Genomic DNA, 26261 nt, shown 5'->3' on the forward strand with positions numbered 1-26261 from the left:
TACAAGAACTCCACATACATAACAGAGCCAGAGACCCCAAAGACATGGGAGGTTAAAAGACAGAGAGGTACAAATGCCTCCATATGCTATCCTGAGCTAAGGGTTTAGATAAGAGGCTGGGTCTCTGAAGACTGCCTGTTTTTAAGTTCCCCAGTTTTGCCACTTGACAGTCAAAGGACTTTGGATAAATTCCTCAAGTCTTCTGTGCTTTGATTTCCTTATCTGTAAAATGGAGATCCCTATAGGATTGGTTACCATTACATGGGATAAATTATGTCAAGGGCTTAGCACCAAACCTACCAAGGTCAATGCTCAATAAGTGCTTTTATCACATGCTTAGAACTGTCTCTGCCTCTAGAGTATAAATCTCTGATGGGCAGGGATATATCCTATTTATCTCTGTAGTTCCAGACTCTTGCACAGCACCTGGAAAATACTAAATAAATTAAAATTTTCTGTGGCTGTTATCTGATTCTGGGAGTGTCTCAGAAGATCTTGAGGAGAAAATATCAAATAAGCTGCTGGTGATTCAGATTAGCACTCAGAAGAAAATCAACTACATGGATGTGTAGATTTAAGAGTTAGGTACACAGAGTGATATCAAGAGGTAGAAGACAACGAAGAACAGAAAAAGACACAATAGAGCCTGGAATAATCTCATATTTTCCAACTTGGAGAAGAAAGAAAAAACAAGGATGGTGCAAGATGGGAACTGGCTAGGGAGAGAAGAAAACCATAGGACAGCCTTGTTCATGGAAACCAAGGAGAAAGAGAGATTCATATGAAAACAATTATCTCAACAGTGGAGAACAAGAAAAGGAAGACCAAAAAAAATGGATTTCATGAATAGAGGTCACTGATAACATGAAAGTAGTGGTTTCAGTAGACAAGTGACGGTGGGGAGAGGAATATAGGGTGAATAAGATCGTATTAACTTACTATTGCTGCAGACATTTGGCAACTGAAAGAATTAGGGGTGAAACCTTAGGGTGAATAAGAAAGTAATGAATACAAAATCCTACACTTGAACAAAACGGTGGATGGTGAAGGAAAAGAGAAAAATGGGGTAGCGGCTCAAGATATAACAGCTCAAAAGGTCAAAGGAAGGAGTTTCGGGTGGTGAGGATAAAGATGGCAATATCAGTATGTGAGACATAGGCAGGGCTTTCATCATTTCCAAGACAAAAAGAAACCAGTGCGGAGGCAAAGGCTCCAGGTAGAAAGGAAGAGAGAATGAATGAGAAGGTCAGGTCGTAGGTAACTTGGGATGAAAAGAAGACTCCCCTTGCCCTGAAAAAGGACAGTGTGACTAAGTGGCCATTCAGAGACGATTATGACATAGATCCCAGAAGCCAAAGGCCCTGGATTACTAGAACAGCTCTTCTTGGTGCTGGCCCAACAGAACTGTGGCTGGACCTCAGAGATGAAACAAGAATGCCCCCATCCACTGCAGAACACCTGGTTTTGAAGAAATCAGCAATTGTGAATGGTAGCGAGGAAGCATTGTAGTGAATATATTTTTCCAAATTTAGCTTTTCAGACTTGGCAGTGACTTGGAACTTTGAAAGTTCCTCAAGTCACATGATACCACAGAACCCCCACCCTACTACTCAGCACCAAGAAGCTTAAAAATACAGGGAAAAAACAATTTATAATGTATTGCTTTAAAATGGTTTTCTGATGAAAGCACAGTGAAAGCTATATAGGATCCTAATTACTATAAATTCGGTATACTCTAGTTTATTTTAGTAGTGGGCTAGCAAGAGAGCTGAAGGCATGGCAACCCATTCCAGTATTCTTGCCTAGAGAATCCCATGGAGAGAGGAACCTGGCGGGCTACAGTCCACGGGGTCACAAAGAGTCGCACATGACTGAAGTGACACATGCAAGAGGACTACTATTGTCCGAAGGCCCTGTGACAGTAACAAGGATCATATTAACTTACTATTGCAGCAGGCATTTGGCAAGAAAGTTAAGCAAAATACTTGTACAATAATTTCTTTTAACTTGTCCTCGTTAGTTCTATGAGTAAAAATGCTCAAGGACATTCTGCATTCTCAGTTAATAGACAAAATAAATGATCTTTGCAAAAATGCGAGAAGGCTCTATTTCAATGGAAAATACAGTGAAATCATCAACATTTTGTCACTCCCTCAGCTTGAGAAGGGTCGAGTGGGTTACTTCCTACGTCTCCTGTTGCTGCATACTCCTACATCTCCTACAACAGAAAAGGCACCTTCTTCAGTCTACCCTTTCTGTGTTCCAATTATTTATTTCCTGGTTCACATTATGGAAAATGCGGTAAACATTTTATTGACTCTGGACATCACTTACAACAATACTCAAGCTATTCTGGGATTTGGCAAACAGAAGAAGGGAAAAGAAAAAGGAGTATTCAAAGAAGAGAAGAAATCGAGGCAAGTAAACTAAAACCAACTGAACCTTTTTGGCATTCCTTTCCCTCTCAATGCCAACAAGTCTTGTTCTAGATTAGGAAAGTCAAACATCTAAAATGTCAACACTTATATTTAAAGAATCTGGGAGAGAGTCCATGGACCTCCTGAATTCATATGGGGGTGGGGATATAACACATATACTTTACAATAGCAGTTACTTTATTGTAGTTACTAAAAACCAATTAGAAGTGCTTCCCTATGTCCCAGGCCAAATATCATCAATTTGTGTCTATTGTCATGTTCTTGCAACATTCTCAGAGAGGCATCTATAATTTGGCTTCAGGTCTGCTGCTGGGAGATGGAGGAGACTATGCTTGCCCTAATTTTGTAGCAAATCTTCAACCATTCATTTTGTAGCTCTCTGACCTCTTCACACCTAATTCAGGTCTTCCCAATTCTCTTTAAGAAAGAGGCTGTGTAAATGTAGTAGTCCCTCTGTGAATTGTGTCTCTAGGACCTAGAAAGATTTACACTAGTGTATGTGATGATAGCCACATCTGTAATTAAAGTATCAGCTGCTTGAACAGGGAAGTACAGAGAGCATGGGAGTTTTCTTTAAGAACGATGTTCACAGTTCTCAGGAGAAATGGGAAGTTTTTAACTTAAATTTTTTAATAGGGAAGGATACAGAGACAGCTGAGAGATAATGATGTTAAAATAGAGGCCCAATCTTGACTCAACTTCCCGCAGTTCACAGGCCAATTACGGAAACTACAAGAAGACAATGCATAGTACAAAACAGAGCCTGAAGTTCACAAAAACAAATTAAGTAGTACAATTTCAAGTTCCCTGAGGTCCCCGAGTTGTCACTGAGTCAAATACACAAAAATTATTGATCTGTAGAATAATTTCCCAGGGAGGCGATGGAGGTCATCAAAAAGCTGTGTATGTCAAGAAATGAAATAGCAAACTATCAGAAATAGAACATAGTAATCACTGTCTCTTTCCACTTCCTGTGTGCATGAAAGTTATGCTTTTTAAAGTCCATTTGGCTGTATTCAGCTTTAAAAAGGAGATGCACTTTGCAGGTTATAAAATACAACACTTAGCTTTACAGAAAATCTGTAGCACAGCAGGAAAAAGACAAAGGAAAGAGACAGAAGCCTTAAAATCTTTACAAATTATGGGTAATTTTTTTTTAATTGGAGGATGATCACTTTACAATGTTGTGTTACTTTTTGCCACACAACAACGAGAAGAAGAAGTGAAGTGAAGTGAAGTCGCTCAGTCGTATCTGACTCTTTGCGACTCCATGGACTGTAGCCCACCAGGCTCCTCCATCCATGGGATTCTCCTGGCAAGAGTACTGGAGTGGGTTGCATTTCCTTCTCCAGGGGATCTTCCTGACTCAGGGATCGAACCTGGGTCTCCCTCATTGTAGGCAGATGCTTTACCGTCTGAGCCACTAGGGAAGTCCTACAACAATGAGAGTCAACCATAATTATACATATATCCCCCTCCTTGGGCCTCCCTCCCATCTTGGGAAAGCTTTAATCTCATACATATGTGGAGTAAAAGTATGTTTAAAAATGCCATTTTAAAAGGAATCATGTTTCTCCTGGACGCTCTCCACTGTCATGGCTATCCAGCTGTCCACATGTAGCACCAAGGCAACGAGTGTTGGGAGTCAACTCTCACACTCCAACGTTGCAACTCTACGCACTAAGAAAACAACCAGACCTTCTGATTTGTCACATCAAACATGAGAAAGGCACCTCCATGGGGCTTGAAAATCAATGACGTTTTAGAAAAAGCCTCAACCCAGAATAGGAAAAAGAAACATGTGAAGATAAGAACATCAATGAGAATGTGAGCTCTTGTGCTTCTTTCAGAGAGAAAGTGATACTTTCTGTTGTCATCTAATATTTCTAGAAAAATGGTTACGCCTTGGGGGTCATAGGCCCCTTTAACAGAATGCTGTAAGTTTTGGATACCAGAATAAAGGTATATGGACACAAAATCCTGAATCTCCAAGTTCCTTGGCTTCAAGTCAAGGCATTTTAATTTAGATGTCTGAGAAGAATCCTTCTGAAGCTAGCAAGATGAATAGTCTCAGTTACAAAATTAGATCAGAATGAGTTTTATAGGAAGTCTGCCTTGGCCAGCAAATGCAAAAATAATGGTCTTGTCCTGAAAGAGTAAAGGAAAAGAGGAGATTACATCTAAATTTTATTAATATTTTAGTTCAGACTTAAGTTCAATTTTAAGTCTTCAAATTTAAATTGAAGGGAGAAGAAGGGGACGACAGAGTATGAGATGGTTGGATGGTATCTCCAACTTGATGGACATGAGTTTGAGCAAGCTCTGGGAGTTGCTGATGGACAGGGAAGCCCAGGGTGCTACAGGCCGTGGAGTCGCAAAGAGTTGGACATGACTGAGCGACTGAACTGCACTGAAATTCAATTTTTAAATGGTGACTCTCTGGAATAATATAAGCACCTAATCATTGCAACTTTAATATACCAGATGCATCAACACCATTTCTTAGAGAGAAATTTCTATTTTCTTAATAGAAACAGAGAGGCTGTAGTTGAAGTTTATTAATGAAGCTAGCAAATGTTAATGGTGAATTACACAGAAAAAAAAAATCATCCATACTGTTTAGAGTTGACCATATATCTTGAGACTTGAATATCTGCAACCTGCTAAGGAAATGCAACATAGCAAGTTAAAACAAACAACCTAGCAACTGCAAATTACTGTTCAAATGTGGATTCCAAAATCTTTGCTCATATAATTAATGGGATCTTTATGAATTAATTAACTTAAAAAATCTTGATTAAGTGCTGAATCATCTAGCACACTATATTAAGCACTGTGGCTGATAAAAGAGTATAGTTCACTGTGGAAGACTATACCTAAATGGAATAAAGAAAGCTCAAGATTTGAAATTTATCACAAAAAAAGAGAGGTAGAGAGTGTAGGATGAAATTCCAAAAAGAAATATGGAAAAATCATATACTACATTTACATCTGCCACATTGTACAGCAACCTCTATATAATTATTTCTACAGACACTGCTTATTTTTTTCTTTATGTACATGGAGAATCAAGGAGTCACATCTAGAAGATACCCAAGCAGCACTACAGTATAGAAACCTGGGAGGAAGGGGTGAGTGATGGTCACCACTCCTTGCCGGGGGTATTACGGGCTGTGCAGGTAAGACATCGGCAGTCTTGCTTGCTGTCCATCTTTCTGGTGAGTAGTTCTATAATATGGTAGTCTACTGAAACATGCTAAACCCCACTAATCAGGGATTCAGTCCTTGGATCTTCATGGGAATGAAAGCTAGAAGACAGAAGGAGCATCATTAGCATCTAAGAAGTCCCAGGCTGGAGACTAAAAGACACAGAAGCACAGGTGGGATTCTCAGACCCCTTCCTCTCAATGGTTAGGACTTTGGAAAAGTGGGAACACTGAGGAAGTGAACTTACTAGGAAGAGATTACTGGCAAACAATATGTCATTTTCTGTTTGATGACTTCATGTAGTACCATGATGATCTTTGGGTAGGGTTGGAGTACACTTCATAAAGACAAGGAAGAAAGTCTTGGAGACTATTAGGTGGCCTTTAAATTGAATATGAAAGAAAGAAGAAAGCAATATTCATACAAAATCATAAAATCAGTTACCAGAAAGATCTGTAGTTATGTCATGGGAAAATGAAGAATAGTTCAGGAGGAGCCATGAGACTCCTATAGGAAATTAATTGGGAAAAACTTCCAAAATAACACTGTCAAGGGTCTCATAGGATCAGTACAGACCTTGACAGTTGAAAAATAAGATGGTAAATACAACCTCATAATAATTACTGGGAGTTGGTAGCATTTCAAGGAAATATTTGTAAGGAAGGGAGCCAAAGAAATATCACTTATCTGTGTGAAAATTCATCAATCTAGGTGGTAAGGGTAATGAACAAGCATTTGAATGAGGGTTAAATGAAAGGAAAAGATATCATCTTGCTGATGAAATTCATATTAACAGATTATCTGGCCAACTGGAAGAAATGGATGATATGTTCCTAATTTAGTTTACAATGCTGGCACAGAGGCACAAAACAGTTGTGATGGGAAACTTCAGCTTCCCAAATATTTGACTGATGACTCTAAACTGAAAACAGAATGTCTGACAAGTTGCCGCCTGTACTGGGTAGTAACTTAATTTTTCTATAAAGAGAAGCAGTAACCAGGGACATGGCTATGCGTGCTTAGTCCCTTAAGTCATGTCCAACTCTCTGTGACCCCATGGACTGTAGCCCACCATGCCCTTCTGTCCGTGGGATTTTCCAGGCAAGAATACTGGAATGGATTGCCATGCCCTTCTTCAGGGGATCTTCCTGACCCAGGGATCAAACCCACATCTCCCGTGGCTCCTGCATTGCAGGCAGATTCTTTACCACTGAGCCACCTGGGAAGCTACTTGAATCTAATTCTAAACAACCAAGATATCAGCTAGTGAAGTGAAATAATGAGCCTTGGGTGAAAGCTGTGATGCCACTGTAAAACATGATAAAGCCCTCTTAACCATCCTTTATTCACTTAAGGCTTCTCACTATCTTTGTAAAACACACTTGCTGACATAGAGTCTCAAGGCTCAGGTTTGATAGACTACCCTCTAGTACCTCCCCTTCTGCCAACCATGTACTTATAAAATATCTGTTGTATTTCCTTCCAAACCTATTCATGCCAGTTGTACTGGATACTGCGGACAAATAAATTAAATAGTATACAAACTGACTACATATTGGTACAGAAAGAAAGAGTTGTTAATAAAGTTAAATGTTCTGGTAAATTTTGATAGAGTCTAAAGAGAACTGCTGTCAAATTAAGTTACAACAATTCAACAGTAAACCTTGTTTGAAAGCTTAAAAACCATACCAGAAAATGGACCTAGATAGATTTTGCAATATTTCTTTACAAGATTTAGCCCAACTCAAAAAAAATCAAAACTGAAAATTACAAAAATTGTAAATGACACAGAATTATAGATGGTACAAAAAAACCCTTTGTCCTAGGTCAAAGATTGGTGAATGAATATATTTGTTTCATTAATATATTTTAAGTTAAAATACAATATTCAAATTACATGTATCTTTTTAGATTTTCTATTTTAACTGTCTTTCTGATTAATAGTCCAATTCCATTTTAATAGCAACAGATAAAAGCTCCTGTCCTGACCCTTTTGATAGCCAGGTAGTGGGTGGTTGAAAATATGATGATAAAAACCAACCTTCAGGAAGGCAGACTTCAAAAGACTCAAAAGAAACAGAACCAAGATGCTACGGTAAGAAACTCTGAAAGAGAGTTTGGTAGCACCTTCCAGTCCATGCAGTCTGTAATTCTGTCTACACATCACAGACTGTGATTCCAAGCGAGAAATGATAGGAGTTCCTACATAGTTCTATCAAGACCTCTGATTTTGACAAGTTAGGATAAAACATAGATTGAGACCTATAATTTATAAGAACAACAAAAAGGGTCCTTTTAGTTATGTTAGAAACAAGAGGAATAACAATCAGGAAGAGATAAGCCAGATGTTCGGCACCAAGGACATGTTGTTGCTGGAATAATAAAGAGAAACAACTGCTTATTTTTGTCCTCATCTTCTCTTCCCAGAAGAATTTCTGGACTTAAAATAGTAGACTAAATATGGTAAGAGAAAAAGAAAGTCCAAGATTGGTAAAGATATTTCAAATGAGAAGTGGAATACTGTAAAATAGCCACAATCCAGTGTACTGAGAAAATTCACAATTAAGATTGATAAACTGCTGCTGACCAATAGAGGTGCTGAAAGAGTTGAATGGATAAATGTTGATCTGATTCTCAAACAAAGAAAAGAGGAAGAATGAACACAGATTTTGCAATCTACAAGACTTTGAGCTTAATTTAAAACCCAGGAAAGAGAAGAGTCAATATTAATAGGATGGCTTGAAATTTCACAATTAAAAAATAAATAGCAATAAATAAATGTCAAATTTGAGCAAATCCAGGAGACAGTGGAGGACAAAGGAGCCTGGAGTGCTACAGGAGTCTTTGCATCCATTGGGTCATGAAGAATTGGACATGACATAGCGACTGAACACCAACAGCAATAAATAAATAGCATCTGTTTCAAAATAGAAGCAACTATCAAATTTATTGGGGAAATAACAGAGGCACTTTTTTTAAAAAAGCAGGATCAAAACTAGAATGACTACTATGGAGGAGGGGGACACATTCTCTCCATTCTTTATATTTTCAAAAAAGGGAATCTGGTAAAACAGGAAGGAGAAATTGCCTAAAGATGAGTTTAGAGTCCTGCTCTGCTTTCTATTGGAGTAACTGACATGTAGTCAAAACTTTTGAGATCTTTGTAAAAATGTGGCAGCTCTTGCAGCTAAATGAGTTTAAGAAAATTTATACAGACAAAATGCATTAGTAATGGTAAATGATGCTGTGAAGTTAAGCGCTGTAGTAAAAAGAGGTCTGGCTTTAGATACAGAAGGACAAATACTGCATGATTCCACTTCAGAGAGGTGCCTAGAATAGGCAAATTCATAGACAGGAATTAGAATAACGGTTATTATTTAATGGGCACAGAGTCTACATTGGGGATGATGACAAAGTTTGGGGTATATACTATAGACAGAGGTGATAGTTACACAACATTGTGAGTATACAATGCTACTCAATTGTATACTTACAAATGACTAAAATAATAAATATTGTGTTATATATACTATACCAAAATAAAAGAGGTCTGGTTTTGACCAGACAGATGTGGGTTTGAGTCCCAGATTCTTACAGACTGAGAGTGCCCTCCTTTTTTTTTTTTCTTATTGAAATATAGCTGATTTTCAATATTATATTAGTTTCAGGTATACAACATAATGATTCAATATTTTTAAGGATTATAATTTAAAATTTAAAATTATTACAAAATACAGCTTCCCTGATGGCTCAGAGGTAAAGAACTCGCCTGCCGACGCAGGAGACACGGGTTCGAACCCTGGTTCAGGAAGATCCCGCATGTCTCAGATCAACTAAGCCCACGCGCCACAGTTACAGAGCCTGTGCTCTAGAGCCCAGGAGCCGTGACTACTGAAGCCACGCGCCCTAGAGCCTGTCCGAGCTCTGCAACAAGAGAAGCCACTGCAATGAAAAACCCACACACAGAAACGAAGAGTCACCCCTGCTTACTGCAACTAGAGAAAGCCCACAAGGCAACAAAGACTCAGCACAGCCAAAAAATAAATAAATAAAATTATTAAAGTTATTACCAAATAATGAGTATATTTCTCTGTGCTGTAGAATATATCCTTTATATGCACGGGAGCCTGAGTGCAACCAAGGACCAAAGGCCAGGGCGAACTGGCTGGTGCCGGGCAAAGGAGGAGCGCAGTGTCAGCTGAGAGGCAGGGGTGGAAACAGAATCATCCAGTTCCGGCAGAATTCACTCACAAAATCATAATCCAAATATGGATAGACCGGCCTTACGAGATAATGAGGTTCCTGTTACTGGAAGTATCGAAAACCGCTCACAGTCTCATAAGGGCATTCAAGCATAACATGACGTTTAATTCCCTTTCAAAGGGGTAAGCAGGCGGTGTTCATTCCTTTACAAAAATCTGCTTAAACTATGGGACATTTACAGTGATACCCTCAAATAATGGTGAAGTAGAAAAATAATGGGGATGGGAAAAGAACTCTCAGATTATTTGATTATTCAATCTACTCCAGGATAAGCACAATCAAGATATTCAAGAATATGTAGCAGGAAGAACATATCCTTAGAACTAAGAATTGGCAAATATAATAATCACTACTAAATATGCCTATGGAATTTTTTTCAAGAGATTCTTAGGTATACACGGTGCTTAAAGTGAAGTGAAAGTCGCTCAGTCGTGTCCAACTCTTTGCGACTCCATGGAATTCTCCAGGCTGGAATACTGGAGTGGGTAGCTTTTCCCTTCTCCAAGGGATCTTCCCAACCCGGGGACTGAACCCAGGTCTCCCACATTACAGGTGGATTCTTCACCAGCTGAGCCATCAGGCTATAAAGGTAAGGAAACTCACCCCCAACTCAAGGGAGTGTATTAGATCTATCATGAGTGCAGAGGAGTCTTCCCTGATTTAAAGTTGATGGTCTCATGATTGACCATCAGTTAGCTTGATGCTGAACAAGGAATCTGAGCCTGTTGGTAAAAAAGTACACAATTTTTTTTAGGTCATCTAGCATTGTTTAGCCTAATAAGATGAAATTTGCAAAAGATAACTGAATAATGAGAAAGAGCTAATGTAATTTATTCCCCACTATAATTTACTCCACATCCTTAAGAAGGCAGGCCATGGACACACTGACTTTTCACTCCATCATTCTCCCGATATATACTAGGGACCATTAAACTAGGTAAGAAGATGAATTACTAGAGATGATTATGCATGCCTTCAGCAGTCCATGAAATGTACCCGAGAACAATAAAGATATCTGATGACCTGTCAGGGAGATGCTTATGCAAATGAGAACATCATGATTATACTTCTGCTTGTTCATCTAAAGGCTATCATGATATATAGATGGAAAAACTTCACTTGTTCCGTAGCATCACAAATAAGAAGCTGATTTCAGATTAGGATTTGCCATAAAGGAAAATTCATAGCCAAATTCCTAGTTCAGCTGTAAAAGAGGACAATAATGGACACAGATCAGCATCCAAGCTTATTTTCTTTAAAAACAATAATTACATTAGATGACAGTTCTTACTGCTCTCCTGAAATTGTAGTATTTGGCACTAAGAATTATTTGTAATCCTCAGAGATAAAATACTTTGCAAATACATATCATCAGCATCTTTCTGCTCCTAAATAATAAACAATATTTCTGACCAGAATTCAACAACCTTCAACGTATCCATGAGAATTAAGACAATAAGAAGATCAAGCAACTGATGGAACTCAGCTAGGTTACTATGAAGCCCAGCCTCTTCCTCACATGGCAATACAGTGGCGGTGTTAAGAGCAGGGCCTTGATTTCAGAGGGAATACCATCCACTACTTAATATACACGTGGCCATAACCACAGACATAATCTCTGTGAGTCTCAGTCTTACCATCTGCAACAAGCATGATAATAGTACCTATCTCAAAAAGTTGTTGTGAGGATTTAAATGAGATAACTTGTGAAGGTTCTTAACACACAGCCTATCAGATAATTAAAGGTTTACAAAAAGAAAGAGTCACAGATGTAGAAAACAAACTTATGGTTACCATGGGGATAAGGGACAGGGAGGAATAAATTAGGAGATTGGGATTAACATATATACATTATCATAAATAAAATGGATACCTAATATGGACCAAGTGTATAGCACAGGGAATACTGGTCAATATTCTGTAATGACCTATATGGGAAAAGAATCTAAAATAGAGTGGAGATATATATATGGGCTTCCCTGATAGCTCAGTTGCTAAAGAATCTGCCTGCAATGTGGGAGATCCTGGTTTGATTCTTGGGTCAGGAAGATCTGCTGGAGAAGGGACAGGCTACCCACTGAAGTATTCTTGGGCTTTCCTGGTGGCTCAGCTGGTAAAGAATCTGCCTGCACTGAGGGAGACCTGGGTTCGATCCCTGGGTTGGGAAGATCCCCTGGAGAAGGGAAAGGCTAAACTAACTGTATATTCCATTGGATCACAAAGAGTCGGACACGACTGAGTGACTTTCATTTTCATATATATATATATATATAACTGATTCACTTTGTTGTACACCTAAAACTGACACACTCTATAAACCCACTATACTCCAATAAAAATTAAAAAATAAACAAACAGCAATTATTATTAGAGGAGATGTCCATTGTCTGATAGCTCCACTTGGATCTCAAACTTATCGTGTTTATACATTAACCCTTCACTCTCAAAATGTGTCTTCCCCAATCTTCTGTTTCAGTAAGTTGCAACTCCATTCTCTATGTTGCTCAGGTCAGAATACTTGGAGTTGTCCTTGAAGCCACTTTTCTTCCCTCTTATTCCATAGACCTGATCAGAAAATCCTGGCAGCTCTATCTTCAGTATGTATTTATAATCCAACCACTTACTACCTCCAGCTACCCCCTAGTCCAAGGCTTCCCTGACCTGGATCACAGATCTAGCCTCCCAAGTAATCTCCAGCTTTCTCCCACTTCCCTCTTACACTCTGTTCTCTATACAGCAGTCAGAGAAGTCAGGTTATTTCACTCTTCTGCTCACAACTCCCCATGGTTTCTCTTTTCTTTCAGAGTAAAAGCCCAAATCCTTACCAGAGCCTGTAAGTCCCTCTGTGATATGGCCCTCCCTACCTCTCTGCCCCCATCTTCCATTGCTCATTCCTCTCTAACCACATAGGCTTTCCTGCTGTTCCTAATACAGGATAAGCTCCTTTCCAAATTCAGAGCTTTGGAACTTGTTCTTCCCCCTGCCCAGGATATACCTGCCCCCAGACCTTCCTGTATCCCACTCTAGCACTTCATTTCAATGTCATAGAGGGCTCCCCTAATCCCTTATCTGAAGTAGCAGCCCTCATCACATGCTCCTCTTTTCTGCTCTTATATTTCTTCACAATACTCACTATCACATGCCATCTTACTATTTGTTCAGTTTATTTTTCCACCAATACTTCCATGATAAAGTCCCTCAAGGGGGAGGAAAGTCTGTGAAAGTGTTCTAGGTATGAGGCAATAAGGCTCTGAATTAGGAGGATGGCAGAGACAATGGAAAAGAAGAGATATTTTTATCAGACTCTTCTATTTATTAGATATTTATCAGACTCTTATCTGAGAAGAGTCTGTAAGACTCCACTATTGATTACATGAATTAGAGAAACTAGCCAACATGATTCTGAGTTTATTATTCTCAGAACAGTAATAATCTTAGAGATATAAAGGCATTGCATATAACAGGGTATTCTTTCTGAGATGCTGAAAATGCCCATTTTGATGAGTTATGTTTACATAGATGTCTAAGTAAAAATTCATCATGCTACACCCTTAAAATCTGTGCATTTCACTTTATGTAAGTACTCAGGAAAAGCATACAGACAAAACAATATATTAAAAAGTCAGAAAGTTAATTAATAAAAATATACTTTTAAATTTCATTAAATAAATAAAGCCCCTCAAGAGCAGTTTAGTTTGTTTCTTTCATCTCAACTCATGAAGCGGGGTACAATTGATTTGATGACTGAAAGGAAGGATATGTAATGAATGCCTCACCATAAAAAATAGGTCTGTCCCATGACATTTTATAAGTTCATCCTAAGTAAGGTTCTGTAGAGAGACAATCAATTAAGTGACTTGTTTCACTAAGAAAACTGAGGCCTAAAGACAAGGCCAAAGTCAGATGTAGGTGTTAGAACCAAGACTCACTTAAGCGAGTTCGTGCCCTTATCCCTAAAGTTCACGCTCTCTACCGAGTCTGGAGCACGCTGTAGTCTCAACTCCATGAACAGCAGAAAATGTGCATCAGTTCAGTTCTGGTTCAAACCAACTGACTAAGAATTTTAAGGGAAAGGACTTTATATAACGTACAATTTATCTAAAATCTTTTACTTTGGTTTTAGAATAAATAAAACTATTGTAAACGAATGAACAGCTGACAGTTGAGAGTCCAAGTCCCTAGCAAGGTTAAGTACTTCACAAGGATTAATACAGGAAATCCTTACAACCACCGTCTAAGACAGTACTATGATCCCCATTTTACAGCTGAAGAAATGAGGGTCTGCGGAGGTTGTGTGCGTGCATGCTCAGTTGTGTCTGACTCTTGGCAATGTTAGAGAACTTGAAAAGCTTGCACAGCTAGCGAGTGACGGGTCAGTACCTGAACTTGAGCAGTCAGCCTACACAGGCAATGTTCTGTTGAATCAAGAAAGCTGCAGAGGTAACATGCATGATGAAAGTTTTAAAAGGATTTATCTGCTCTGTAGATTCATTTTATTTTGTCCACTTTTCTGAAAATGGGACAGATACATAAATACCATTTTGAATTTTTTTATTACAAATGCAACATCTTACGCTCATTTGCAATATATATACATATTTCTCCTTTTAATTCACAATGCAAAATTGAAAAAAATATCCTTAGAGAAGTGATGAGTTTAGTCCTCAACAGATCTCAAGACATCAAATATTTTCATGAAAACCATAAAGAAACACTGTTTGTGCTCTCTTTTTCGGACATCCATTGATGTCAATAATTGTAATGATCTGAAATAAGCAAAGTAGTTATGGTATGCCTCAAGTGTTTCTCATGGAAGTGCCAAAGAACAATACTGAAGAGAGGAAATGCCAAAACAGGAGACGTGCTGGTAAATGGGTCACAAAGTTGTCATGGGTCAAGAGGTGGCATTCTTTATGGCTCTTCTGGAACTTAGAATTCTAGAGACTACTGAAAACGCAGAAAAATGCAACTTCAGAGAAAATAGGACATCCCAGAGTCTAGGTGACATATAACGCTTTCCAAAGAGTGTTGAGTAAGGCAACTATGTTATTTCAACTGCATCGACAAATTATATGCTTCAAGAAGCACTTACAGGACTTGCCCAGTGGTTCAACGGTAAAGAATCCACCTGCTAATGGAGGGACATGAGTTTGATCCCTGGTCCAGGAAGATCCCACACGCCACAGAGCAACCAAGCCCATAAGCCACAGGTACTAAGACCTTGTGCCTATAGCCCATGTTACATAGCAGGAGAAGCCACCACAATGAAAAGCCTGGACACCACAGCTAGAGAAAGCTCACGCAGTAATGAAGACCCAGAGCAGCCAAAATAAATCTTTTTTTTTTTTTTTAAAGAAGCACTTACATTATTTAAAATTCCTAAAAGAGGAAAAAATGATGTATTGGCAATACACCATTTAAGATAAGGGTTTTTTGCCTAACCTTTTGTCTTAAATATTATTTAAATACACAATAGCCCAAATGTGATCCTATGAAACTTGGTGCATCATAGAGGGAGAGTGAGTTGGAAGAGGGAAAAAAATCCATGGGAAGGAATATTCTGGAATGAAAAAGTCAGTAAAGATTCCAGACATCCTCTTAAATTTGCCTCTAGAGCCCATAGCAGGAGCCAAGAAGAAAAATGGGAGAAAAGAAAATGAAGCCCACCATTTAGTTCTTTTAATTGCTCTCCACTGTGCTCCCTCCTGACTGGGAGAAAGGGGTAATCATGTTAACTATTAGGGTCCCACAAGTTTCCATTTCTTTAAGATAAAATCCAGAAGATACAAGAGTGCAGCCTTTCTTTATGAGCTTAAACATTCAAGAGAGGGAAGTACAGGGGGAGGAGCGATCTCACGGCGTCTTTTATCTGAGTTCCTGAAGGAGGACGTCACGCACCAGCCATTCTGTCTGCCTACCTGTGTCTGTGATTCTTCACTAGTAGGAGGAAGTTGCACTTAAGGTTTGAACCTGAGGCTGAATAATACATCAGATTCAAAGGAAAAACTTGCCATTTTCAGGATTTTATGTATAACTCTGAATTAGAGTGTATTCTGGTATGGACTGGAAACTTAAAGCTTAGAGATTTTGGGTTGGGTTTGGTTTGATAGAAATACGATGGACTTGATGAAAATAGCTCTGTACCAGGAGTGTGTAGACCTGAGTTCCAGTCCTACATCTGTCATTACTAGCTATACAAATAGCAGAAACTCAGTCTCTCAGACCACAATTAGGTGGTTGGATTAGATGTTTATCTCCAAGGTCCCTTGCAGCTCTATGAATCTTCCACCAGTCTTTATTCAAGAGCAGGTGCCTAAAAGAATTACATGAGCCATAGACATGAGCCTCAAACATAATTTAAAGTTTCCTAGAAGCACATTAAAATTTTAAAACAGATTGAATTAGTTTTATTTTATTTGTACTTAATGTGTTTTATTTACATATGTATTTAATCCAACAGGATCAAAATCATATCACTTCACTTCATATCACTACATTACATATCATTACATAAATCATACCATTACACTTCAATGTGTAATTGGTATTAACTAATATTAATGAGATATTTTACATTCTTTCCTTTTTCTACTAAATCTTCAACACTTGGTACATATTTTATATTTGCATCATATCTTTATTTGGATTAGAGGTATTTCAAGTAGTCAATAGTCAAGTTTAGAGGGCTTGAATTTTTCTTACCTAAGGATATAGCTTACCTTCAAAGCGAGATTACATTTAAAGTAGAATTAAAACGTTAGAGTCAACATATTGAGATGTTAGGGAAGAGATGATCAACAAAGTGACAGGACTTTTTATGGTAATTGCCAGATGGAAGGATACAGAAGGAAGCTGTGTTATGTGGAAATTCAAGGGTTGGACAGAAATGATGTAAGTCACCTCCAGGCCCAGTCAATAAAAAGTTTGCCCCTAATTCAACACTGTCCCTTTTCTCTTATCTATAAACATATGCAGTGTGTTCAGTTAAGGTCTCTGTGGTCATAAGAATAGAGGAGTCACTAGATCAGGGGCTCCTAATCTGGGGTCTATGGATCTTTATGGGATCTTTGGATAGAATTCAGGGAGTCCAAAAGTGGAATGGGGGGAAATAATGTCTTTACTTCTACTAACTTCCAACTCGAATTCATCATTTCCTTCAATTATGAATGTAGGCAAACCACAGTAGAATTTAACAGAGCTTGTGACCTCCCCCTCAGCAGAGATCACACATTCTTCCCAGCACATTTCATTAACTGCACATCGTACAATAACACTTCATCAATGTGACAGCGGTTATCAGACCCTCCACGGGACCTTATCATTGAATGCATTAATAAAGAAGCACATATATTATTATGTCACAGCTTTTTAATATATTTTGATATCTGTGTTTCAATAAAATTGGTTTCTTTTGTAAGCCCATGTATTTTTTTTTATTTAAAAATGTTACTATGAGAAGGAGACCCACAAATTTCAACAGACTGCCAAAAGGGTCCATGGCACAACGCACTAAAGGGAGAGAGTCCGGGTCCTTGAATGACCCTAACTCCCTTCTCTATCCCATACTGAATCATATTGGATGGTGTAATGAGTGAGAAATAAATCATTATCATGTCAAGTCACTGATATGTGAGGAGAACTCAGCAATTAGCCCACTCGAGTGTACAACTGAAATGTGGCTTCAGGTCAATGCCAGTCGGTTACAGCTGCAACCAGACTCTATGCATTGAAGAGACAGGCACTGGCAAAGATGTGCTGGTAAACTGAGTCTCAGAAAAAAACTACCTTGGCTGATTTTCAACTACCAATACAATGGCACTGAACTCTGAATTAGGACTGACCAGACTCGTGCTTGCAGCCAGCGTGAACTGACTCCTGGCCCCTTGTTGGAACTGCTTTCCCCATAGCAGTTCCTAGAAAGGTGTCCTGCTATTGACGTCCCCTGGCTGGAGGGGAAGAATGTATGCAGATTCTTGAGAATAACTGCTTGGAGGCTCCTATTTAAACCATCGTGTCCGACTTTTTCATAATGAATAAATAAAGGAGAATACCTTAGCTGCAGCAATTTTAACATTCCACAAGCTGTTGAAAAGAATCTAATTAGTGCTAATTACAATACGAGAGTGTCCCAACAAATTATAATGCCATTGCTTCTGTAGAGGCATTGTGTTTAAACACTCTGAAACATTAATTAGTCTACAGAACAAATGTGTGAGACAGGTATTATTCAGCAGTGTCTGAAAGCCAATTATTTACCCTGGGAAAGCCTGATACGGCTTTCTGATAGCAAAAACAAATTGATTATCAAAAGAGTAGGGCTGGGAAATCCCAGAATTATATGAACTTCATTCCTGAACTCCTTTTATTTCACTGAGCATTACTGCTGTTCCCATTTTACATGAGAAACAGCACAGCCAGTCATCAGATCCAAAATCTACCGAGAATCTAGCCTCAGACTCAGCAAATCCTCAGGAGGTTACCATGCTTGTTTTTCTAATTTAAAATCTTCCTTTATGAGTCTTTTGTGTCTTATTTTCCAAATATATTTTCTTTCATAATGAAGACGTTGTTTAAAGGTAACATTTTATTAAAGTTAAAGTGATCTACTCTGTCTGCTTTCACTTATTTATAAATTCCCTGTTATGGTTGCTAACATGTAGGCAAATTTTACTTTCTAGATTAAGCTACTTAAAATCTCATCTGCTGAAAATATTCACTTCAAAATATAGTCAAATCATTTAGAATTAAACTATGGAATCAAGGGTTTAGTAAACGTTTCAATCTCATTTTAAAGTAAATAAGTTGAGCTTCCTTGGTGGCTCAGCGGCAGAAGCCACCTGCCAGTGAAGGAGACATGGGTTCGATCCCTGGTCCAGGAAGATCCCACTTGCTGAAGAGTAACTAAGCCCGTGTGCCATGATCACTGAGCCTATGCTCTAGAGCCTGGGCGCCATAACTACTGAGCCTCAGTGCCTCAAGTACTGAAGCCCAAGAGTCCTAGAGCCTGCGCTCTGCAACAACAGAAGCTACCACAATGAGAAGCCCTTGCACCACAACTAGAGAGTAGCCCCCTATCACCACAACCAGAGAAAAGTCTGCAAAGCAATGAAGATCCAGCACAATCAAAAATAAACAAATAAATAAAAATAAAATTATAAATAAATAAAGTGAATGGCTCACTGTTCAAATCTTATCAAGTTGATGCTCCTTTTTATCAGAAAGGAGCTATGTGGACAAGAAAGAGCTATGTGGGCCAGACTTGCAATTTCTGGACGAACATTTGATATTCTGTTGCTTATTCTCTGAGAAATTCACTTGCCTGTCAAAGAGTAGGCACTCTTAGTGTTTAATGTTGCTGTTATCATTATTATCACTCCTCAGGCCAGGAGTTATCATTTTTAGTTAAGACTCCATATCCCAATTGAATGCACAGGTCTTACTTATGCTCCAAAATTTTTAACTGCTTTAAATCTAAATTGTTGTTGTTGGTTAGTCGCTCAATCATGTCCAACTCTTTGTGTCTCCATGGACTGTAGCCCGCCAGGCTCCTCTATCCATGGGATCTCCCAGGCAAAATTACTGGAGTGGTTGCCGTTTCCTTCTCCAAGGGATTTTTCCAAGCTAGGGATTAAACCCGCATCTCCTGCTTTGGCAGGCAGATTCTTTACCACTGAGTACATTTCAATTAATGTTACTAACTTAATCCCTCTTAACAATGAAACAGCTGGAAATATTTATACTCCGGATATTCAGTTCAGTCCCTCAATCATGTCTCACTCTTTGGACCCCATGTAGCATGCCAGGCTTCCCTGTCCATCAACTCCTGGAGCTTGCTCAAACTCATGTCCATCAAGTGGGTGATGTCATCCAACCATCTCATCCTCTGTCTGTCCCCTTTTCCTCCCACCTTCAATCTTTCCCAGCATCAGGATCTTTTTCAAGAGTCAGTTCTTCTCATCAGGGGGCCAAAGTATTGAAGCTTCAGCTTCAGTATCAGTCCTTCCAATGAATATTCAGGGCCAGTTTCCTTTAGGATTGACTAGTGTGATCACTTACTCCAGATATTGTACAATATTATTAATGTTGCGAGTGAAATTTACCTTTATTCTAACTACGTCTGTTTTGTTTAGACCACTATTCAGGCTTCCCCAGTGGCTCAGCAGTACAAGAATCCACCTGCAAGGCAGGAGACACAGGAGATGCAGATTCGATCCCTGGGCCGGGAAGATCCACTGGAGAAGGCAATGGCAACACATTCCAGCATTCTTGCCTGGAGAATCCCATGGACAGAGGCTACAGTCTGTGGGGTTGCAAAGAATCGGACACAAATGAAGCAACTGAGCGCACACACATTATTCAGACATACCTATCTAACTCACTCAGCATGACCTACATAGCAAATAATTTTAAGACAAGCGTCTTCAATCCAAATTGGGAAAACTTCTGAATTCTTATTAAGCTAATCCTAGAAATTGTCACTTGTCCTGTGTGAGACTCCAAGGTAATGGTACAAGACCGCCACTAACAATGGCCTTTTTGAAAGAACATCCACAGTTTCCCTTCATTTCTCAGTCAACCCTGCTCATCTGTCCTGGCCAGACCAGCCCCATCTCAGCAATTCTTCATGAAGTATAAATATTTTATACTTCACGGAGTATAAATATTTCCCAAACCGACTGAGAATGTTGGCAGAAGGTAGTACAACTACATTCTCCAACAGCTGTTCCAACAGACCCAAAAACATGGTATTCACATCGCTCTTTCCTAGAGACCTGGAGACAAGAATTATTTCTGTGTTCCATTTCTCTCCTCATTGTGTTCATATTTTCCCCTACTTTAGCACATGGAACATATTTATAAAAAACTGTCTAACACCGTTGTCTGCTGATTTCTTCATGTCTGTAATTCCTAAATCTGTTTCTATTGATAGTTTTTTTTTCCTTTGGAGTTATGATCTTTTCCGGTTTTTTCATTTGCCTGGTAATTTTTTTTATCAGATGCTTAGTATTGTGAATTTTACATTGTTGAATATATATTTTACTGTATTCCTATAAGGAATACTGGATTTTTGTTCAGGCAAGCAGTTAAGTTACTTAGGATCAGTTTGATCCTTTTGAGGTTTGCTTTCACAGTTTTTTTTATTAGAGCAGGTTCAGACAAGTGTTAAGAGTTTAGAGTTAATTTCTCTTCACTACTACTGAGGACTTGGAGAAGTGAAGTGAAGTGAAGTTGCTCAGTCATGTCAGACTCTTTGCAACCCCATGGACTGTAGCCTACCAGGATCCTCAGTCCATGGGATTTTCCAAGGCAAGAATACTGGAGTGGGTTGCCATTTCCTTCTCCAGGGGATCTTCCCGACCCAGGGATGGAACCCAGGTCTCCCGCATTGTAGGCAGACGCTTTACAGTCTGAGCTACCAGGGAAGCCCTGAGGACTTGGAGAAGGAAATGGCAACCCACTCCAGTATTCTTGCCTGGAGAATCCCCATGGACAGAGGATCCTGGCGGGCTACAGCCCATGGTGTCTCAGAAAGTCGGACACGACTAAGTAACTAACACATACACACACTGCTGAGGACCCCACACAATGCTCTGTGTATTACAAGATCTTTCTCTTATGTTTTGTTGCTGTTGTTGTTTTTCTAATGTCCTTCTATTTGGGATGATGGGGATGTAAACTATTTCTAGCTCTGGATAACCTCCAGGAACTGTTTGACTCTATAAAATCAGATACATGTGATCTTCTATTCTAGAAAATGGTCTTATATTGCTTCTCTGCTAATTTTCTCTTCATTTTCATTGTTCTCTATTTATGAGAACTTCAGAGTCAGACATTGAAATTTTTTAATTGACTTTAATTTTTTAATATTTTTTAATATTGCCTCTTCTATTTTCTCTTTTGCTCTTTCTGTTCTATTTTTGCAAGACTTTCTCAACTTTGTTTTCCAAAGCAACACTTGGATTACTAAATCTTTTGATCATTAGATTTTAAATTTCCAAGAGATATTTCTAATTCTACTATCATCATTTCTTGTATTATCTTGCAACCTGAACTTGTTTTCCAAACTCAATACTTCTTTATTTTTTAGGATATTCACTATAGTTTAAATTTTTTTCTCCTCTCATTAATTTATTAAGCAAATATTTAGTGGTAACAAACCATGTATCAGACACTGATCTCTCAAAACAAAGACCCTGCTCTCATGAAGGTGAAAGTCAGTAGTAGGCAGGCATTAAAAAACTAAAAATCACATTTTATTAAAATGTTGGTTGGTAATGAGTGCTATGAGAAGCCCCTCCACCAAACACTCTCACTTGCTCACTGCTCTCCACCCATACCACCCTTTCTTCAGTTTGTTTAAGTTTCTTTTTCTCCTTTCCTTTCTATACATGGTTTTCTATACTCAAAATATTCTCTCTTATCCTGTTGAGCACTATATCTTCAGTGTATCTCATCTCCTAGCCCTACCATCAGTTTTCCAATCTCACTACACTTTCTATTCTATTCATAACATTTATCAAAACTTGTAATGTTGCTTACTTATCATATAATAGCCATTCATGCTTCTTCCTTGGCAAGTGAGCCTGATTTTGTTCAGGTGTCGCTTATAGCCAGGGACTTCAGAGAAGATAGGGCCTGGCCCCAGCCAGGGGTGATTCGGGATTAGTCTAACCAAATCATGATAATTCCATACTATTACCAGTCATGCTTAGGAAAGAATGCGTGACCCAGTTCTGATCGATGGGTCACATATCAAAGGAAGTCTGCTATGTGAAGCTGGAGAAAGTTTGCTCTTATAAAGAGACTAAAAGGATAGTCCTGTTCTCAGCCTCTGGGACATTGCTTTACTTAAGAATGTGGTATCTTTTGCTACTGTAGTCATCTTTCAACAGTAAGAGTGCTAACCCACAGAGAGCAGAAAGATAAAAATAAGCTGACTTTTGATGATATCACTGAGCCACTAAATTAGTCCTGTCTTCATGCTTCTTTATGTTCCAATGAGCTCTACTTGAGAAATCTACTAGATAATGAGCTTCAAACACCAAAGAGACATCAACATAAGGAGTGATGAATTATGTAACACTTACTTGGAAAACAAAGAGTAAATGAGAAAAATGAATATAATGTAATGGTTATACGTTCTGACACAGCAAAATCATAAAATAAAATTGGAGAATTGTGATGGCATGTATAAAACTTCTGTTACTAATTCTTCTTTTCAATTTATTTTTTAATTGGAGAAAAATTGCTATACAATGTTGTGTTGGTTTCTGCCATACAACAATGCAAATCAGCCGTAATTATCCATCTATCACCTCCCTCTTGAGCCTCCCTACTAATTCTTAAAACAGTTTGTTCAACAGTTTTCTGCAATCATAATTGATGGTGGTAATATTCACATTATTGTCTGATACAGTTGCATGTATTAAGTGGGATAATGCAGAATCTGAAGATATTTCATTCCATTATATAATGTGGAAGATATAATTTTTCTTTCCTACTTCTGTCTATTAAAATGGTCCAGAAACAACGGCCAACCCAGTTGGCCTCCCTAGGCCCAAACTGTCTTCTTAAATACCATTTTCCACTAAGAGAAATCAGGGATTCTTTTAGACACTGCTTATTGCAAGTCTGGGATAGGAAATAAACATGATGAACCAAGAACATCTTGACCTACCAGAAGACAAAAAAGCTATCAAACACTACGAGGGTAATTTCAAAAGGACTCAGGAGCCAACTTGAAAAGGCTTTCATTGCCAATGATGGGAATTTTCAATAAGGATAAGAATTTTCAGTAAGGATAAAAATTACAAGTTCATGAGTTCATAATATTTTTTAAAATTAATTCATAACCTTCAGAGGATGATAGGAAACCCAAAATTATCTTGAAAACTGGTAAATAAAATGAAAGGGTAAAGTTTTTTATTCTGCCTTTCCTCTGTGAACTACCATATGAGGTCACCAAATAGTAAACAAGGAAAGTGGCACTACAGAAAATTAGTCAAGCTAATAAACGAAAACAAAATGACATAATTAGAATATCACCATTTTCAATGCCAGAGATATTAATGGGTCTCAGCAATGAGTACCAATAACTGCTAAGTGAAAATGAAAGTGACTCAGTCATGTTTGACTCTTGGTGACCCCATGGACTAGCCCATGGAATTCTCCAGGCCAGAATACTGCAGGGTGTAGCCTTTTCCTTCTCTAGGGGATCTTCCCAACCCAGGGATTAAACACAGGTCTCCCGCGTTGCGGGCAGATTCTTCACCCACTGAACCTCAAGGGAAGTCCAAGAATACTGGAATGGGTAGCCTTTCCCTTCTCCAGCAGATCTTCCCAACCCAAGAATCGAACCAGGGTCTCCTGCATTGCAGGCAGATTCTTTGCCAGCTGAGTCTGTTAACATCACCAAAAGAAACAACCAAATGTTAGACGCCTCCAAATGAAGAACACAGCACCACCTATAGCCTTGACAAAAGTATTAATTCTCAACCTGGTCACATCTCAATATCCCTCTGTTAATTTGTAGAAAACATAGGAGAAATGTGGGGAAGGGCACCATGAACAGTTTCCAGACTGTGGAAAACCTACATGTCCAATAGTCCAGATCTGTCAATATATCATTTGGAAGTAAAAATTAGAGACGTAAGGGAAATCTGTAAATTAAAGGAAACTTAAGACAGAGATTTTTATAATGGGCAAGACTAAACTATAGTGTTTAAAAATGCATTGTTGGGTGATAAAACCATACAAAATATAAGGAAGTCATTACTATACAATCTAGGATGACTAGCGTGGTCATTTGTTATATTGGCAGCCCCTAAGGAATCACAACTCATGGTATTCATGACTTCGTGGAGTTCCTTCCTCTTGCATCTAAACTGGCCCTGAGATTTGCCTTAACCAATAGAATATGGTAGAGTAATACTGTGCTGTTCCAAGGCTAAGCCATAAAAAGCTCTGGTCTTTGCTTTCTTGCAAACTCTGACCTAGCACTTTATTTTTTTAGTAAAGAAAAAATAGCTAGTTTTATTCAAATTTATTTGGCACTAGGGGCAGAATATATCCTTAGACCATAAAGGAGAATAATTCTCTGCTCCACAATTTGGAAACTTTTTTTTTAAGTGATTTTTATTTATTTATTTATTTATTTTTATTAGTTGGAGGCTAATTACTTCACAACATTTCAGTGGGTTTTGTCATACATTGATATGAATCAGCCATAGAGTTACAAAAAATATGGAACGCTTCACGAATTTGCGTGTCATCCTTGCGCAGGGGCCATGCTAATCTTCTCTGTATCGTTCCAATTTTAGTATATGTGCTGCCGAAGCGAGCACTGGAAACTTTTAAATAGTATTTTCAATCACGAGATCTATTCTTTTCATTTGTCTCTCAGATGAGTAACATAAAATAATAATAATAAAAATTTTTGTTGACCCTCCTCAAAAATCAATCTTGATTTTTCTTCTGTTGAAGGAACTGTGCTGTCAACAGTCAGCTGTCGATCCATGAGGCAGCTGTAATTAGGATGGAGAATCTGACCGTGGGGAACGACTTCATTTTTTTTTTTTTTTTAATTTGAAGATAATTGCTTTAAGAGTCATGTTGTGTTGGTTTCTGCTGTGCAACGTGAATCAGTCATAACTATACATATATATTCCCTCACTCTTGAACCTCCCTCCTCCCCCATCCCATCCCTTTAGATTGTCACAGAGCCCCAGGCTGGGCTCCCTGTGGTATGCAGCAGCTTCCCACTAGCTATCTATTTTACATATTGACCTAGCATTTTAAAATTCAGGACCCTGTTGAAGAGACCAGTTTCTTTAGGACTGAACAACAATCTCTGGGAATAGTTTTTTTTTTTTTGGAAGATGGCTACTGAAGCTCTTTCCATTTCTTAACCTGGGTGATAGCTACAGGATATTCAGCTTATAATGATGCACTAAGCTATGCATTTGTTTACATGGTTTTGGAGCCTATGTTTTATTTTGAAATAAAAAATGGTTTTAAGAAAAAGAAAAAAATCCCCATGGTTTGGCATGGAGACCTTTACTCTTCTTCCAAAATTCCTTCGGAGTGTGGACTTTTTATTTATTTATTTTCAGACTATGGACTTTTTAAAAAGCACTCAAGGCTCCTAGTTTAAAACTTATGATTTATTCTAATCTATCCACAGCAACATCCAAACACATCAAGCGGAGAAATATAAACTTCTTTGGATCTTAGATCTTGCAATGTGTAAAACAAAATTAATTTCTTTCATATATAAATCTTTTCTTCACTCCTGTGAGGAAAAACATATAGTACCAAAAAAAGAGGCACTTTTATAAACTGGCTTGCATTTTC

The 26261-nt window shown here is 38.4% G+C and overlaps 1 protein-coding gene, 1 long non-coding RNA gene and 1 other non-coding gene across 3 annotated transcripts in view; all 3 read right to left on the reverse strand.

Moving 5' to 3' along the window:
• LOC136168571 (uncharacterized) overlaps window positions 1–26261 on the reverse strand; it is a 332652-nt gene that overhangs the window by 245364 nt on the left and 61027 nt on the right. The gene's annotated exons all lie outside the window — the stretch shown is intronic.
• NIBAN1 (niban apoptosis regulator 1) overlaps window positions 1–26261 on the reverse strand; it is a 169794-nt gene that overhangs the window by 136935 nt on the left and 6598 nt on the right. The window lies entirely within an intron of this gene.
• On the reverse strand, window positions 25146–25252 carry LOC136170019 (U6 spliceosomal RNA). The gene has a single exon (XR_010663479.1). It is a non-coding gene; the product is annotated as a U6 spliceosomal RNA (small nuclear RNA).

The sequence above is a fragment of the Muntiacus reevesi genome, chromosome 5 (genome assembly GCF_963930625.1).
Source record: "Muntiacus reevesi chromosome 5, mMunRee1.1, whole genome shotgun sequence".
Taxonomy (NCBI): domain Eukaryota; kingdom Metazoa; phylum Chordata; class Mammalia; order Artiodactyla; family Cervidae; genus Muntiacus; species Muntiacus reevesi.